This window comes from Platalea leucorodia, assembly GCF_965183815.1.
Source record: "Platalea leucorodia genome assembly, chromosome: 8".
NCBI classification, from domain to species: Eukaryota; Metazoa; Chordata; class Aves; order Pelecaniformes; family Threskiornithidae; genus Platalea; species Platalea leucorodia.
In genome coordinates, this window is record NC_138830.1 from 17191845 (window position 1) to 17209760 (window position 17916).

Below are 17916 nucleotides of genomic sequence, written 5' to 3' on the forward strand. Positions count from 1 at the left end.
GTATCACCTCAGCTTACATTTCTGGAACAGATGGTACAAATTGATCTTTTCTTACGTGTTCCTCCCACTCAATTCTTGTCATTGTCTGGTAGCAGCCATATGAAAAAAATCTGAATAAAGCCTTTGTTGGCAGAGAAGGTTGCTTTATTGAGAGACTAAGACCACTCATCAGACCAAATACCACATCAAAGCTTAAGTTTGCCATTTTTGCATTTATAAGCAAGAAAATGACTGTAATTTACAGTAAGCTGTGTATCAGGTTGACATTTCATTGATGTAATTTTCAGCTTTCCCCATTGGATAAAATACTGTATTTTAAAATTTCTCAAAGAATAACATACCTATTTCGAATGTAAAACATTTCACTAAGAAAGTTCATCATTTTAACAATATCTTGAAGAGGCCTAGGGCAGAGGTCCAGTGAAAACTGCCTGACAGGAAGGCTTCAAAACCCACTGGGTTTGCTGCCAGCTTGCCTACCTGCCTGCCCAGCAGCCAGCTTCAGCAGTTTCTGCAGAGCCTGAGCTGTCTGGGCTTTCTGCTCTTCAGCAGTCTATCAGCAACGTGATGAGAAGCACAGGGCTTGGACTGCCTTTTAGCAGCAAACCTCTCATGTCCTGAGCTCTGTTACAGACCAAAGACTTTCTGTCTCCAACTTTGTGCCAGCCTGAACACACTGGCTCCTAAGCTCCGTCACTTGCCCTGCTACTTGTCAGACACACCATCCCAAGCCAAAATGATTTCAAAGTGCTCAATTCTCATTCCAGGCCAGAAAGAAACCAGATTTTGACACACTGAAATTCTCTATGAAATAAAATTAGATTTCTCCACCCATCTTTAACAGAATGGCACACAACTTTTTCTATCTTTATGGAAGTAAATAGGAAAAATGAACTAAGATTCTTAACTGGACTCTGTCTCTAGCAGGGATTCGAGGCTCCAGATTGGGGTTTTGTAAAACGTGATTAATACCAGGTGCTCTTAAAATTGGTCACAGAGATAAGACAAAAGGAATTAAGTTTTTCTGGATTTTCTGTGGTCTAGCAAATAGCCAAAACCTAGACAGAGCAAAAGCCCAATCAAATGATAACAAGTTCCTTTCTCCCCATCCCCTTGAGCCCGTTCCATTAGCTCCCTAGATCTCATGGAGAAATTGATGCAGGACACCTACACTGTCAGACACACAAGGCTGATGTAGATCTTGCCTGCACGTACTAACAGGATATGGACTACACAAGCGTTGCCTGTAAAAAAATACATACCCAGTGCCACCAATTAACAAGTTTAAATGTAATTACACTCAGTATAATAAATGCATTTGAGTCTGGAAAGATCTAGCTTTCCCATTTCAAATAGAAATAGTAAGATATCACAACACAAAACCACAGCTTGAATTATAGACATTAGTAGCAATACTAATTAGCTGAAAATGAAAATTAATTTAATACAGCATTGTTCAAGTCCATTTACCTAACTTGATCAAGGTATCATTAACTAATTAAGTAGCAATGCTATAAATGTACAGCTTATTAAACCATGAGGTCATATGAAGGCCACACTATCAGTCTCCTTGCAACACAAAACATGGTTAAGGAAGGCTATCTTTAGAAGGGTTTAAATAAAAGTCACATAAGTGCACATTTACCAAATGCTTTCAGAATCGACCAGTCAGTTAAAAAAAATGCCAGTCCTTATTATAGAGGTATGAAACTGCATAATATTGCTATTATATCCTCTAACTAGCTTTTCTCAATAAAAGAGTTCTTTTCAATGCAGTGATCTTGGCACCCTTATTCCTATATTTCAAACACAGTACTTGAGAAAGGGGCTATGTAACTTGCCTGTAAGCTAAAAGCAATTCAGAGCTAAGAGCTGACAGAAGTTAATTCAGAATCTTTCCACAGACCTCTAGGTCAGTAGAGGTGGGGAGGCTGGGGTATTCCTAGTATTTATATTTCAGCCAAGATGGCTGTGAAAAGTTACCCCTTTTTTTAATGTAATTATTACCCAAATGAACAACTGCCTGAAACTAAAGGAAACTCATGTTAACTATATTACATTAGGCTTTTTGCAAAGCAACCTGCTAAAAGAATTTGCAGTTATACAAACAACACAGATCACGCTGATTTACAGTAAGAACTGATCCTCAAGTTCTGGGCTGTTATTTAGCCAACAAGTAGACTCCCGCTTTACCCCACTAGAACCCATTACTCCTCTCTCTCCCCCAGCCCACCACAGAGAGCAGCTGGAACTGACTGAAGACCAAAAAAAGATTTCAAAAGTGCGACAAACTAGTGTGAACTAACACACCACTAATGTGTTAGGTAAACCACAAAAGCAGCTAAGAGATGTTCAGATGCGACTGGCTTAAGAGATCTAAGTTCCATTGTGAACACACAGTCAAAACAATTTTATCCCCCCTGCCTTAAAAAAAAACAAAAACAAAAACAAAAACAAAAAACAAAAAACAAACCAAAAAAAACCACCCCCCACCAAACTAAAATTCACAAGAAAGCCTGACTATTTCATAAGAGGTGACTGATGTGCTATTCCTACTTCTCAGCATTGATTTGGCTTCTCCTCTTCCCATTTTGTTGTTGTTGTTTTTAGTTTTTTTGTCTGTTTTTAAGTGCTATGTTGAAAAGTAAGGGCTCAGTGAATGACACAGTTCCAGTAAAACATACATTGTAAAAGCAATTCCAGGAAATATAAACTTAAGTAATGAAAGTCGTATAGGCCTATGACAAGTAAATTGCATGACTGTGGGGTATAGTTCAATTCTACATCAAGAAAAATCCTGTTATACAGCTGAAAAATTCATTTCATTCCCCCTAGCCTGAAAATATTTTTTCTGATGTTTGAGAGAATTGTAATTGCAAAAGTATAAAGCCACATCTATCTTGTCATTTCCTTGGTTCTGGTGTGGGCAGAATATCATCACATAAAGACTTGCTATACCCTGAATAGCTTCTTGGGAGAGCTGGCATTGCTGTCCCCTTCCTAATGCCAAAACAGTTTTATTTCATACTTTTTTTCAGTGAGACAACTTGAGAAAGAAGCTCTTTCTCTTTGTTTATAGGACTGACAAGCAAGAGCTTATGTATTTGTGATTCATGTCCCTTTTTTTTTAATGTCATTGTATATTTTAACCTATGAGAGCTTTAAAGCTAGAGAGACCATCACTGAATACAGACCATCTTTGTTGAGGAGCAAGATCGTCTGTTGGACTAGGCAGGAGGACTACCTCCCTCCTTTCTGCTCTAAGACCTAGAGCAACATTCTTAGGATCCTCTCCTTTACCAGCTCTAAATGCCTAGGAGAATGCAAGCTCAAGAAGGGTAAAAACAGAATGTGGGAGAATCAGTCAAATCTATGCTCATCCCCATACAAAATGGACTTAATTTGTTTACTTCCTGTAGCCTTGTAATAATAATAAAAAAAGCTAATTATTTTAAAATGAGAGAAGTAAGGAATTATGAACCGTGTCTTAAAGGGGGTGGGGGGAAGCGAAGTAGAGAATCTGGCCTCAAGTATGAAATTTAACTGAATCTTAGTCGGAAGCCAGCCACTGCAACCACTAAATAAAAAGCTATAAAATGGTATGTCAGATAAGAGAGACCATAGTGAAGCTACAGCAACTGCTTTTTATATAAAGCAGCGGATATGGAATGAAAACAGGAATTGCCTCATTTTATAGAGAGATCTAAATGCAGATAATTACTACCAACACTGAAACCTGGAGATAATAAACACCCTGGTCTAGAAAAGCACCACGTACACAGCAGACATTTCTCTGCCTAGAGGCAAGTAGTCATATTTTAAAATTTTATTGCAATCACTAAGTCAAAAAGTAGAGAAAGCCAGGGACTGTGCACATGGAGGATGATTTAATATTCAAATCCAAACACTTTTTCTTTCCATTATCAGTAACTACAGCCCTGAAAGCAGTTAGTTTGTACTTCTGCTCTTAATATGAAATACTTGCAGCCCAGCAAAATTAGCGTTCTGACTTTCTGAGTCACCACAAACACAAAGTAAAATAAATGATCCAGATTTCCCCAGAATAATGAAATAAAAAGAAAACAAACAACTTTGTACAACTTTAAACAATGATCTATTTCACCTCTATGACTCTGCTCTTTATGTTAGCATCCTGCCTTGAATACAAATCAAGATTATCACTCAGATTTCAATCAGGAAATTAATTAGTAAGAAATGAGAAAATGAATGAAAGAAGAAAAAAGCATCATATTGCGCCTTAGATTTTTTAAACCTGACAATTGCTCTTTACGATTTCATTTCCATGGTAATACAAAATATCCACTTAGCTGATTGAATCATTTGGCAGAAACAGATTTAATTCCTTAACAAAATAACTCTAATGCAGTGATGTGTAAGATGTTTAACAAAGGCGCTTTACTTTTTATCTTCAGGCAGTTTGGGTTTTGCTTTTTTTAATGAAAGCTTGATTAGAAATGACTTTGCAATACAAAGGCAAGAGACTGATTGCCACATTCATATTGATCAGCTTGAAAACTATAAAGATTACATTTTCAAATTCCATACCAGAAAACAAGATGGGAGCTCATTTAGAATGTTGCTTCAGAACCGGTATAAATGTTGTACATTCATGCTGATGTAAATGCCCATGTTCCTAGTCCAAAAAAAAAAAAAACAAAAAAAAACAAACCAAACCAACAACCCAACACATTTTCCCCATCCTTTGCTCTTGTTTGGAGCAGAATTTTTATTTTTTAACAACTTGCTGAAAATTAATGACTTAGTTCTAGTCTTTCTTATGCTCACTTTGCAGTCTCCTGAGTCAACTCTTTTTTTTTTTTTTAAATGATTTTTAGATTGTCATAAGGAAATTCAGTGAACAACAAGTTACATGGAACACACTTCCCCCCTTCTCTCATGACAATAAGATCTTCCTCTTCCCCCATGAGAAAGATAGGTGATAACACTACTGTTTTCCATGATGCAGTTTTTTCAATGCATGATTTTGGTCATGGCTCACTACCAGCATTACATTTATTACCATAATTGGGAATGGAATTTAATCTTTAATTTACATTTTGACTTCTTGAGAATAAATTAAATTATCCTTCCATTCAAAAGGCCAGGTCATGGCTTGTGGCCCTTAGGAAGTGAAAAGCTTAAGCAAGAGGCTAATGAAGAATAGTCTTTGTGCCTTTTCTTTGCATAAACATGATTTTTCAGTCCATTTATGAGCATCTAGCCAGGGGACTGGACTTTGTTTTCAGAATAATTTGAGGAAAGATTTTTCCTTACTGTGAATATTTAACTACAAATAAACTGGATGCTTCATCACAAAAAAAAAAAATTAAGAGTAGAACTGATATCACAGGGATTACACACTCTGCCACAAGGTTAAATAGGAAACTTTTTTAAGCTAAGCACATTTTACCATTATTCATTTAATCAAGTGTGCTGGTTTTGGCTGGGGTAGAGTTAATTTTCTTCATAGTAGTTAGTACAGGGCTATGTTTTGGATTTGTCCTGAAAACAGTGTTGACAACATGTGGATGTTTTCGTTACTGCTGAGCAGGGCTTACACAGAGTCAAGGCCTTTTCTGCTTCTCACCCCACCAGCGAGGAGGCTGGGGGTGCACAAGAAGTTGGGAGGGGACACAGCTGGGACAGCTGATCCCAACTGACCAAAGGGCTGTTCCATACCATATGGCATCATGCTCAGCATAGAAAGCTAGGGAAAAAGAAGGAAGCGGAGGGGCATTTGCAGTCATGGCATTTGTGTTCCCAAGTAACCATAACACGTGATGGAGCCCTGCTTTCCTGGAGATGGCTGAACACCTGCCTGACGATGGGAAGTAGTGAATGAATCCCTTGTTTTGCTTTGCTTTGCTTGCATGCGTGGCTTTTGCTTTACCTATTAAACTGTCTTTATCTCAACCCATGAGTTTTCTCACTTTTACTCTTATGATTCTCTCCCCCATCACACCGGGGGAGAGTGAGCAAGCAGCTGCGTGGTGCTTAGTTGCTGGCTGGGGTTAAACTATGACATCAAGTCAAACATCAAACAGCAACTGGAAATTTTACACAGTAATAAAATTTGATGTTCACAGATTATTTGAAACTAAAACCAAGCCAGCTTGGTGTTCATTGAAGTGGTAATGTTCTTCACAACTGTGAAGAAGCCAAAAACCCTACGTCATCATCTTGTTTATGGTATATAATGTGCCACAGTTTGCACAAAACAGAAGAGCTTTTTCTCTTCTACTAGACAAACATGACAGCATTTAGGCTCTGGCAAGGCCAAAACAACTTAGTCAATTAGTTTCTGTAGGCTGTATTCACATCTGAGCTGGGAACACTGCCACCAATGGGTTACGTTCAGCAAAACGCAGTTACCATGAAGCTTTTATTTTAATTAGCAAAGTTTCATAACAAGAATCATTTAGTCATTTTTCCTGGATTGATTAGCTCATATTAATGAATGATTTTTTTTTTAGTCTGATCTTCTCACTCTTCATTAATAAAGCAATAAATAAATACCACAGGTATTGAATGGCAGACTTGTGATAATGCATCATTATTGGCTCCAATGAATTACACAGATATGGTTTATCTATTGCTGTCATTTCTTCCAGTATTTCTATGCCCATTTTCCTGAAAAGAAAGACTTGTTACTTGAAATAAATGTATGATTTTTGCTTGTCACTTTGTTACTTATTTCAAATCTGACCAAAATACTTGTCCCACAAAAGTATATAAACATCTAAAGCAGCCCCTTAAGATAAATATGCAGGACTCATTCACTCTAAATGTATATTTGATTAACCATTTTTTTATGAATTTTGACCAATTTTCCATCTTCCTGCTTACATTTGGGACTCAGCTTAAGATGATCCCAATAGCCCTCATACCAATGTCAAATACAAGAACTACTGCTGCTACTAAATAGTTCCCTTTTTATAAATCCAAGAATAGAATAAGGGTTTTTAGGGCAATTTCACCCTCAGAGATCATAAACTGTTAATTAGCCATCATCATCATCCTCGTGCTTTTTTCATAACTTTATTTCCCAGAACTCGGTTCTCTTCCTCAAATGTTTACCTTCTATTGGAGCCTGACCAGATTAAAAGCTCGCAAACAAAGAGCACGTGGTTGACTGAATTCAGCTGCCCAAGTAATGCAGAATGTCTACAACCTGTGTTTGTTCTTTAGTATTCTCTAATTTTTCCAGAAATCATCCGTAAATGCAAGTAATGATTAAATACTAATTTTATTATTGCTCCAAACCACCGAGACCAACATTTTCTGGAATCTAGAACTAAACAAGTACAATCATCACTTCCTAGTTAAAGTTACATTTTGAGATTACCATAAATTACTACTTATTTGCATAATGCAAGCCTGGTTAATTTTGCATTGTTTATTCGTCTGTTTATTTAAATTGTGTTACACTCACTGTTAACAATCCCTTGTGTCTATGTTCTATCTTATTTTAATATCATTTTTTAATCAATTAACCAAACGTGAAATTGAGTGAGAATAACCTATAGTTAGTTTGGAACTATCGTCTGTCAAAAAGTCATGCTAATTGTCTCAGACCTATATCCCTCTTAACTGTGTTCATCAAGGACCACATTAGATAACTCATTATTTCCACAGTCATACTGGCTGATTCTAATATTCAAGTGAATAATCCTGTTTACCCTTGCAAAATACTAGGGGAACATCAATCTTCTTCCAGAACTCTGAAACTCTACTGCCTCAGGAGATCTGGGGGAAGAAACAAACACACAAAAAAACCCTAAAAAAACCACCACCACCACAAACATTCAGTTCCAGAGGACTCCCTTGGTGATTCTCTAAATCCCTTGGATACCCGTTATCTGCGTTTGCCAATATGAAAAGAATTTAACTTTAGCAGCTACGGTTCAGTATCATGAATCAGTAATTCACCTGACTTGAGTGAACTCTGTTACTATCATGCGCTAAGAAATATAATTATATATCATGTGGTTCCCTCACCTTCAGATCAGAAATATTTCTATTCTATAAACTGTCTGCTATACTACCATCAACAGTTTTATCATATTTGACAGGAAAATAGTAATTAGGATTTCATTTGTTCCCAATGTACTTAGAAACTACATTTTACAGTCCAACTCCGCTCATCCTGGATTCTTCATAGTACCATCTTGCTTATTTAATTGCTATGGAGAATTGATAAAGTAATGAGAAAGTGAACAAATTTACATGAACAATGAGATGGGCATTTACAATAAAGTTAAAAAAAATCAGGTGTGTGATAGGTAGATGTGAGAGTGAATGAAGCAAGAATTATCAGTATGGCATCTAGAACAAGACAAACTGAGCACCATTTTTGTCTTGACAAGTCAGTAATCAGATACACACTGACTATAACTACTAAACTCAGAGGTCTTAAAAATATTGACAAGGCTTCCAGAGAAGTCTAAATAATGTTAAAATGCATGTTAAAAAAAAGGCAGCCTTATTCTATTAATTTCTTACATACGCAAAGAAAACTATGACTTTGCAAATAAAGATGTTTTCAAACTGACAGTCTGACTTTTTCATTTATAATTTAAAGTTAGCCTAGGTCTTCTTTCCATAACTTCCAAATGCAAGGAAAGCCATTATGCATACCATGCTTTGCCCCTTCTAGCACAGCTAACACTAGGGAAGAGCAGGGAAGAATCGAACCACATTACACTCCCCTAAGGACAAACATCCTCACCCTCCTCTATAATCAATGGTGGCAGACAAGCACCTGCAGAGCGTGCTTCAGCTACCGGAAAAACTGAATAGCTTCTGAAAGCCCCTACCATTCTCTACTGATTTAGCAAGTGCTCCTAATTTAGGTGCCACAGTTAGCCACCAAAGTTTTGGCGGTTACTGACATAAATAAGTCATTATCAGCCCTGGGCAGAAAGATTCTGACAGCTCTGTTAAATGCTCTGGTAGATCTGCAATACAATTTTCTTTAAATTGCACTATAACATCTCTCTCTTGACCACAACTTCTCCTGAAATATATTTTCCAGTTTCATCATATACAGTGTACAAGGACAGATATTAAATGGAAGTTCAGTTTCTAGTAAGAAGGATACCAAAGACTGAAACTAACTCTTATTGTCTTCTGAACACAAGTCACAAGCGTACTTCATTCCAAGTCTTTCTGTTTTAGAGAAATAAAAAGTAGGCACCCAAAGTAACTCCCTTTTCAATCCACAATCACAGATCTGTGAAGGATCTTTGGCCACAAGACTGTTTGTATTAGATTAATCGTTCTGGGCTCAGAATCCGATGACTCCAAGGGCTGTGTATCTGCACAGTCACATGTAAAATTCAGCTAAATCTGTGAAAACGGAAAATGTCCAGGACTGGCATCAGAAAACCCTCTGCCATGATCTGCCTTCCAAGCAGGAACCACATTTGGATGCACTTAGGAAGGAAATTGCACTCTGAAATAATTAAACCTACCCCTCCCTCTCCCAGCAGGTTGAAGACAGTACATAGCAATTACACAAAACCATATTTTATAAGTTTTATTTCATGAGAGCATTTAAGAATAAAAATGCTGCAATTTGACAATGACTACTGTTTTCAGGTGATTAGCCTCAAAGCATAAAATATCTCTCCTGCACCCACCCCCACAAGTTATACTGCACTCACAGTCTGTTCTACCCATGCCTGAAATGGCATTTTATGACTCAGTTGCGGAATAAAGACCAGCTGATGCCAATTCAGGTAAGATGAACACTACAGTATATCTCCTGATTTATAGGCACAGCCTGCTGAGCTGAAGGGGACCTATTGCTCAGCATATGCTCCATCCAACCATATCACACTGCACATAATTCTGTATAAACCAGAAAATATAAAGACTTTGCAAAAAGGGGGAAACGGCAATACAAGAAAGAGCAGTTTGGTTAGTTTCTCAACCTTCTCTTTTTCTACCACAGCTTTAATGAGTTCCCTAGCAACCTGCCCAGGCTCAAGGCAAGTAGGACAGGGAGACAGGCACCTGGAAAGAGCAGGATATGATGTATCCAGGAGACAGAGGAATAACAGAAATACTGCGAGGAGAGCTAACAGTTCTCTTCATAATCTGCTTGGTTTGAGTAAGATGAGATTTCTCAAATACCTGTCCTGTGATAATAGTATAAGAGTTAGTGTTACAAAATTTTACAAATTCTTTCTCTTCACATATTGCCCTCATCCTCACTCCATCAGTGTATCTAACTCATCCTCATATGCATAATTTTGTCCTTATTTATTTTCTTTTAATTCTCAGAACCATTTTTACCAAAAAAACTGCATTGTATTTCAATAATGTTAAAAGACATTCCAGTTTTGGAGCACTGAAGAGTGAAATAGTATTTTCTTAGATTTTTCAAAAGGTTGCGTAAAATCTTCAAAATTATTATCTCAGCCATTTCTGAAGCAATTCGCATCCAGGACAGAAAGAGCTGTTATTTATGAGCACACTGAAGCAATGTTGTAAACACAAAGTTTACAGAAACACAAAGAATCCCAACTTATTTGACTTGGAGAAATCGCTAAGCCCAATATTCATTCTCTCACAAAATTTACTACAGTACCTCACAGCAGGTAGAGTAAGGTATCTATTCACCCCTGTCAGTGCAAGTAGCTCTTATACATAAAAGCTGGCCAAAACCTTTCAGTTTAATGCAAAAGCTTCAAACCTGGTCTTAAAAATCAAACTGAAATTATAAGAAAGCTTATGCAGGGCCCCTGCACATGTACAGGAGGACCATAAGGCATAAGTAAGCTCCTATCATCAACCTAGGAAAAATAGTCAGCTCTTCATATAGACCTCAACACTAGATGGAAAATCTGCCGTACAAGGAAATATCCAATACTCCAGTTCTCTGAGTGGGCAACCGTCCTTTCATCCCTTCATTTCACATTAATACCCATAGCAGCCACTGCTGAGAAGGACCACCATTGCTCTAACATCTAGAGACATACAGCATGGACATGAGCCCTGTCCAAGACACACTAAGCCACTTCAAAAGGAAAACACTGGCACCAGACCAGCAGAAACATTTATCTGGATTAAAATACTTTAATACTTTTATTGCTAGGTATAGTGAGAACAGGGGTTGATTTCAGAGACCTACCTTTGCCTAAATGCAATGAACCCCCCCCACAGGATGCTCCTTTACTGTGCTAGTTCTGTGGCAGCAACAGCATGAACCAAGAGAACTGGCTTGAGCAAGAGCAGATGGTCAATCAGTGCCAGCCTCCACCAGGAGCATGGACCAAAGCTGCTCTGTGCTATATCACTGCCCTGAGAAGGTTAGGCTAAGTCATCCAAGCTGAGAGTAGGATGTGGCCAAAGGAGGTCATCGCTTTGCTCACTTATGTGCCTAGGAATAATGAGCTTTTATGTAATCTTCCAAATGATGCTACACCTTTCAGTTGCTGAAATTACCATGTTACCTGCAGGCTTTCTGCATTGCTTGGAGTGGCACTGGAGTTGCCTGGGACAGCAACCCAGAGAAAGCTACGGCACAACAAAAGCAGAGAAATAACGTAAAGGGTCCTGCTTTTAATGGAAACTAGATGTTCTGAGAAACATCAGCAACTTACTCTAAATATCTCTCCTTTGAAATCATGAAGTGTTTGTTAAGGAAGCAAAGCATCCTGTCAGAAAAGTACCCTTCTCTAGGCTCCTACTAGAATTCATTATCAGTCTTTCTGCCTTAACACATTCCTGCAGGAGCACAAAGCAGTGTATAGCACAGAGCAATAACAAATTTCTCAACACACATATGCACCCAATTTATCTGGCCCACAGCTTAAAAGAGACATCACGTAGTTACTTCTCTTCAGAGTTTAAGACACTTTCTAGCTGACTCATCTTTTTCAGGCCATAAAAGCACTACTCCCCCTAGCTCTGCAACAGAGGTCATAAAACATAAAGGAGAAAAGTAGAGTGAGATAGGAATGCAGGAAATATATCTCTTCTCCTGAGCAGCACCAAGTCAGGTGTCCAAGACCATGGCTCACTGGTAGTAAAGCAATGCAATAACCAGGCAGAAATTCAGGATAAGCTTTACTGACCATGATGAAATACCAGTGTCATAAAAAGAAAAAAAGCTTATGTTTAGTGGAAGCTTACCCTGTTCCCTCATTCTTATAAAGAGGATAAAAGAATTGCCTATTTGGAACTACCAATACCATCTGTGTAGCTGAGTTATATTGCAAAAAATTACACCAAAAAATTTGCTGTAGACTGAAGATCAATAAGTGCATATGCATGGCTAATGACTGAATAAATAGTGCTGAAAATCTTGGAGAGAAATCTGGAATAGGGCTCAGAACTTCTGTTTTATTGATTATGTATCTGTAAGATGATGATATGCATCTCAGTGGCAGAGGCAGGTTTTTACGAAAACTAAATACCCAAAATGTTTTTTAGACACAGAAAATACAGTCTGTTTAATGAACCCAGATCACAGCCATTTAAAAACAATTAGAAATCATTTCAGAAGACTAGTACAAATGTAAATTCAATTTAGAAAGTGTGACATTTCAACCCGCTTACTGACAATTAATGAATACAACAACATAGCCACTGAAAGCCAACTCCTAAGAGTAAAAAAAGAAGTATGACAGATATCAGTGGATTAGGCAGCATTAGAAGCATTTTACCAGGAATACAAGTTTTGATAGTGGTTCTACCTCTGGATTTTTAAAAGGTACTTTTTCAGTTGCCCAGTAGAGAGGGACTTAAACTCACTACAGGTTAGCCAACAAGGGCTACACACAAGAAACACTTTAGCCCTACTACTCATGTAGATAAGCCCTCTCCAAAACTAGATCCTCAAAACCTCGCTCAGGCAGAGTCTCTTGGATTTCTAAGCCCACAGTCATCACCCCAGTTCTGCTCCTTGCTGTGACCAGCCTTGAGACCTCCAAGCAGTTCAGTCCCTGCCCCAGCTGTGGCCTAATTACACACTGAGGCTTTCTATGGCCAACCATGATCTTCAGGACTACCTGCTGAAGAAGTTGGCATGCTCCCAGGATCAGGATTTACACAGGACAGGAGTATGGGGGGAGGAGGGAGGAGTACAAAAAGCCTTCTTGCACTCACACTCAGTACTGCAATTCCTGCCCTGAAAGCAACCCAGTGACTTAAGGAAATAAAAAGCAGGATCATAGGAATAGCCAATTAAAAAAAGCTGGCAACTGCCATCTCATTGTTCTCTAGAGTGGACCTATACCACATGATAAGTACAATCCAGCTTTGTAAGTGTTGCTGCTGATTGAGACCAGAGGAATCTTCCCCCACCCCCACCCCCACCCCCCCGATTCAGAGAGGATGAAGAAATTTCCATTTGTATTTGCTTATTTCCAGCCTGACTTCAGGGAGGGGAATATTTCACTCTGCAGCAAGTGTCAAGCTTTCTTCCCCTGGAACGCTGAATTTGCTTTTAAAGTGTCAGATGATTTAGTGTTTTTTTTGAATGCCATGAGGGAAAAAAAAAAGCATCAACTGAATTATTAAAACTGTTTCTCGCCATGTCAAGGCTAATGAAGATATTCTCTACAAACTCTTGTGGAGATTTGGTGTTGAAGAGAGCACAGAGCTTTCTGACACATCACAGATTTTCAAAATAGCATTTAAAAATCATATTTGGAAAAGGAAATACAATTAAATAAAATTATTAAAGTCAGACTCACATGGAAGCTTTCTCCTTCAACAATTAAACTTGTATCAGCAATCACAGAGTAAACTGCAATTGTAATTAATATTTCATATGGTACTCAATGATGTAGCCAAATATTAGCTGCCAGACTCTTGGAAAACACTGTTTTTCTGCCAAGCTTTTCCTTTTATTTTACAAAGCTACAAATGAATATTGTAGAAGGACATACAGAATGGTTGTTTGACAATATCTTGTTTGTTGACAGACCTAGGTATCATCAGACTTTAAATGGTATAGCTGGTATGTAAGATAAAAAATGTAACTTTGAACAGAAAAAGTCAGACAACAGTTGAATAATTACTCTTGCTTTTTCTATTGAACTTTGCTGTATAATCTTTTTTTAAAAACAGATCCAGTTTAAATATTTTCTTCCAGTTATTTTTCTAGTTATAGTACTCTTTACTAATTACATGAATGCACTTGTATATTTAAAAGGCTTAAATATATAGAAACACTAGACTAATTTGTCAGAAAAATATATATTGTTAGAGACCTAAAAAGAAGCTATGGGACCATTTGCATTCTTGTTCTGCTTGCTGAGAGACAGCAAGATACAGAAGACCAGGAAGAAAAGAATAGGTAGACTCACCTGCAATTACGTAAAGACTAGGTTACTAGACTGCCACAAATGTGATCGCAAGAAGGGCACTGAAAGGAGGCAAAAACTGATTTAGACTACTAGAAGATAAATCACAGATGTGATAGAGTGGTTCAGACTTTGGTTAGCATATCATAGTTTTTATTTTTTCATTTGCAGATATTTGCTTGTTGATATTACAGCTGCAACTATAATAAAACAGAGCAGCTGAGAGCTATTACCCTCTGTATCCATCTTCATTTTGTCATGAAGGCTCATATATTCACACAATCTAGAGTTAGAGGCACTGTTAGAATGCTCCAATAAAACCAAATCTCTTCTTTATATCAGAAGCAATTAATTTTTCTTGCATACATCTCTCTACCAAGCCTTATACCTTGATTTGTCCAAAGGGAGGATAGGAGGTGGATAAAGCAGCCTTCTCTTGGATGAAACAGTATAGGATGGAAGTCTCTTCACCAGTTCCTCCATAACCATGCAGTAATGCATGGCTTCTGATGAGAAACAATGAATAAGCATTACCAGAGGCTTAATGATGCTGAGCCAGAGGGCAGCTGCCCCAGATGATTTAAGAAATTGCATGGCAATAACTACAGAAGGCGTACACTGGCTAAAGAGTTAAACAATGATTACTTATTCTTTACGTTTTTCCTGTTGAACCTTGCCGTACAATCTTCATCCAGTTAAACATAAAAACTTTGTTTCAATATACAACGCTGAGAAAATTAGGACGAGGAAGATCATTCTAGTCCCTTGGGCTCAGGACCAACCTCCAGCCCCCAGGTCCCAAACAGTACTGACATGGAACCATCACTGATCTTTCTAGGGAGAACATGCCCAAATCGGACTTAAGCAGGTGCCAATGAAAGCAATGCCTGATCCAATTAACTACTAATTACCTCCCAACAGCCTAGTAAAGCATCTATGCAACTTCATATCTGATGGTTTATAAAATAACACCAGTACATTAAGCTTGCTTTCAAAGCATGGACTAAATGCCAACAGTCCATGAGATACTTCATCACTTCTGTTCTACTCTAAGGTAGAATGGCCAAAGAGACATTTAATAGCCAAGTATATTGGACTGGATTTGACATATTTTTAGATTCATGCAGAGTAGTCTGCAATACTGCATACAAAGCAGAGCGAGGAAGCTCAGATCCTGGTGGAGTGTAAACTCTCAAGACAGGCTTGACCCATCAGCCACCTTATGTGGCTGATCAGAACCCTCCCTTCCCTACATGAAGCTACAACTGTTTTCAGCTGCCTGTTCACCAGAACTGAGCTATTTTTATACCCTGTAAAGGATCAGGACAACTATATTTTAGTCTACTAAAAACTATGGAAGGAACAATCTAGCCAAGGAATTCAAAATAACGGAATGAGGAAGTTAAAAACAGATTCCTTGTAATTTACTGTAAAGCATACACTTTAGAGAAGAATCCTGGTCTTCATGCAAGTAGGAAACTTGACAAGTTAATTTCATTTATAATTTAATAACTGAAGAAATTGGTCTGTGCTCTAATGTAACTGTATTAAGTGGGTAGATTCATATTCTAACAGAGGCATTTAAAGCATAGTAACTTCAGAGACCATTAAAAAAAAATATGAGGGAAGTTGCTCTCTGTCTGCATAGGTACAATCTATCAATAACCAACCATGCATAGCTTTTCTTATTGACTATCTTTTATAGCATGACAATATTTTCCACTAGAATTCCTAAAAAAAATAAAATTAAAAAAAATTAAAATCACACCATAGTTCTGACAAGAGCAACTACTATTTTTTTCAGGAAGTCCTAATTGCTAATTTTATTATTAGTACAAATAGAACAAAACACCCTAATAACATTTGTCCAATGACTGCAGGCAACTGATAAAGCATGGCAAGATTATGTATTTGCATAAACATATGGAATATTTTTAAGGACATTCAAAAACACACTGACGCATTAATACAACATCTTCCGCTCTAGCCTTACAAAAGTGTTAATGAATGGAGCATTCCTGAGCTATTGCTTCATCTGTAGCACTGACTGCTTAGCACGAGTCACTTGCACAGCTTCCTGATGCTCCACGGCTGAGGAGGGAACATGCAGAAAGTGGTGGAAAGTGCAAGAAAGGATGGGTTAGCCCCTGGGAGGTAGGGAAAAGCAGCAAGGGACCTCACCATACACAGGTTCTGGACTCCAGCAGTCACTAGCTCCCTAACTGATATTGAGAGGCAAAAACACATGCACACACTCATACTTACAAAACCTCATCTCTTCTTTGCTGTTGGCAAGAAGAGGAAAACTAGGTATTAAACAGTTTTGCCAGAGCTCCTATTCATTGGAGCAACTTTCTGCCCTGCTCTGTATAGTCTTTTATATCAAAAGTGTAAAATGGTCAATAAAAATTTTTAATTTGTTGCACTGTATATGTAATTTAAACTGTGAAAATGCCTCAAAAAGTGCAATCAAACAGGTATTAAGGCCTCATGTGACTTACATAAAGTTTTATTTTAATTGCTCACTTCTACTAATTTATTTCTACCTATAAGCTACTTAGCTCAAGATATACCAAATGAATAAATGAATACCTGCATTAAAACAACCTCCTACAAAAAAAAAAAAAAAAAAAAAAAAAAAAAACACCAAACACCTTGAAGAGATAAACTTCAGGGATACCCAAGGAAGGACACCCTTACTGTTGTTTTCCTTCCACTACGTTCAGGGAAATAACACAATTTGAGACATATTCTTTGCAAGTAAAGAACAGTCCCACCTCTTTATTTTCTTTTTTTTTTATTTCTGTAACAACCCAGAGCCACCAATTTTTTTAGCTAGTGGCTCATGTCTGAATAAGTAATATCTGTACAAAGGGTATCAAGTTTTTTCCTCTTAGAAAGTCTCAGAACATGTATTGCCTAGCCTATGTACATATACGGACTTAGACTGAGGAAATAAGATATTTGCTGAAGATCAACAAGACTCCAGTCTCGGGTGTTTAACAACCAAACAGGTGAACACACATCATACTAGCAAAGATAAATCCATAAATAAGCATTCTCCAAGCATGATACATCCTTGGATATGATCAACAGTAGAGCAGGCGAGGCACAGTAATGAATTTGGTTACCTACATTCCATTAATACTTAGAGAAAGCAGAACATCTACTACTCTCAGCAAAGTGCTAGAGGTGTTCAAAACACCACCCCTCCAATTACTACCTAAGTGTCCGTACTTCCCACTCCCCCCTACCCCTGCTCCCCCTTCAGTCTAAGAACAAACACACAAGATAAGTCTTTGTAACAGGTTGCACTGGAATAGCTGGCATCCTTATAATTCAGAAATGTTTGCTAAATAACATGCATGCAGAGATATCTTAACAATAAATGCACAAGCTGTTTGCTATCTTTGGACCTAATAGAGAACCAGTGATAAATTATGTTATCATTGTGTTACAAAACAAATAAGACTCGAGACAAAAATAGTAAAGGTGCAATTTATGACACAGTTTACAAAGAAAATGTATTTCAGAGCTTTAACTAAAAAATCTGGGGAGCTAGAAATCATTAGTGTCA